Source organism: Galeopterus variegatus, unplaced genomic scaffold (genome assembly GCF_000696425.1).
Source record: "Galeopterus variegatus unplaced genomic scaffold, G_variegatus-3.0.2 Scaffold6423, whole genome shotgun sequence".
NCBI lineage: Eukaryota > Metazoa > Chordata > Mammalia > Dermoptera > Cynocephalidae > Galeopterus > Galeopterus variegatus.
The window spans coordinates 16,212-17,773 of record NW_007732534.1 but is presented as its reverse complement, the minus strand read 5'-3'; the positions used below and the strand labels follow the sequence as shown (position 1 = coordinate 17,773).

General features: G+C 34.7%; 1 protein-coding gene across 1 annotated transcript in view; it reads right to left on the bottom strand.

The window, feature by feature from the left end:
* Positions 1-1,562, bottom strand: part of LOC103606274 (dedicator of cytokinesis protein 2-like) — a gene marked incomplete at its 5' end in the record, with an annotated part of 28,942 nt that overhangs the window by 12,644 nt on the left and 14,736 nt on the right. The window lies entirely within an intron of this gene.

Sequence of the window (1,562 nt, the reverse complement as noted above, 5' to 3'; positions counted from 1 at the left end):
AAAAAAAAAAAAATCAATTGTGTTGATATTGAAAAACAGAAAGTAAAAATTACAAAACACTATCATTGACAATAGAATTAAAAATATAAAATACCTAGGAATAAACTAATAAACTATGAGAAAGACCTCTACACTGAAAACTACAAATCTTTGCTGAGATAAATTAAAGAACTAAATAAATGGAGAGATATTTCATGTTCATGAATTGGAAGAGACTCGATATTGTTAAATGCAATTCTCCCTAAATTAAACTAAGTATTTAATGTATTCCTAATCAAAATCTCAATGTGCTTTGGGGAGTGTGTAGAAATAGACAGGCTGGTTTTAAAATTTATACAGAAGTACAAAGAACTTAGAGGAACAAGATAAACTTAAAGAGAAATAGCAATTTGGAGTCCTCTCACTACTAGATGTCAAGCCTTCCTATAAAGTGATGGTAATTAAGACAGCGGGTATTGGTGCACGCATGGGCAGCAGACCAATGGACAAAACAGAAAGTCCAGAAATACACACACACATATGGTCATTTTATGTCAAAGGTGGGGCAAGTAGTTTTTCAACAAATAGTGGTGAAGTAATTGGAAATCTATATGGGAAATAATTCGCCCCTTACTTCACATCAGTCAAAATGGATCATACACCTAAATGTGTAAGATGAAACAATACAACTTCAGAATTAAACACAGGAGAATGTCCTTCATGATCTTGAGGTAGATATCCCTTAAAATGGACACAAAAGTGCTAATCATTAAAAAAGGAGATAAGCTGGACCTCACAATTACAAACTTCCATGAGTCACAATACATGATTAGGAAAGTAAACAGATAAGCCACAGACTGAAAGAAGATATTTGTACTACATATATTTGACAAAGGATTCATATCTCGAATATATGTAAACTCTGATAAATCAATAATAAAAAGACAACTCAATTAATAAAATAAGTAGAAGATTTGAACAAATATTTCCAAAAAGGGTTATCCAGCTAGCCAATAAACATGTGAAAAGGTGCCGAACACCATCGCTCAAGAAGAAATTACAATTTAAAACTAAACTGAGATCCAACTGCACAACCATCAGAAGGACTAAAATTAATAGGACTCACAGTGCCAACTGTCAGTGAGAACGCAGAGCAACTCAGACTCTTGAAGTTGTCAGTGGGAATGTCAATTGGTTCAGCCACTTTGGAAAACTGCTTCTAGTATCCAGTAAGGCTAAACATGTGTGACCTAGCAACTGCAGCACTAGAGGTGCACTGTGGGAATTGAGTGCTTTCGTCTACCAGAAGACATGAACACGAACGTTCATTGCAACTTTACCCATAATACCCCAAACCTAAAAACAACCCTAATGTCTACCAACAGGAGTATGGACCAATAAATTGGTAATTATATGTTCATACAATGGATAACACTTAGAAACCAAAGACGAACCTCTGATATGTGCACGAACCTGAAACGATTCTCAAGGGCATCACTCTAAGCAAGAGAAAACAGACACAAAATGGTTTATGCTGTATAATACAATTTGTATGAAACTCGAGAGCAGCCAAAACTAACCTA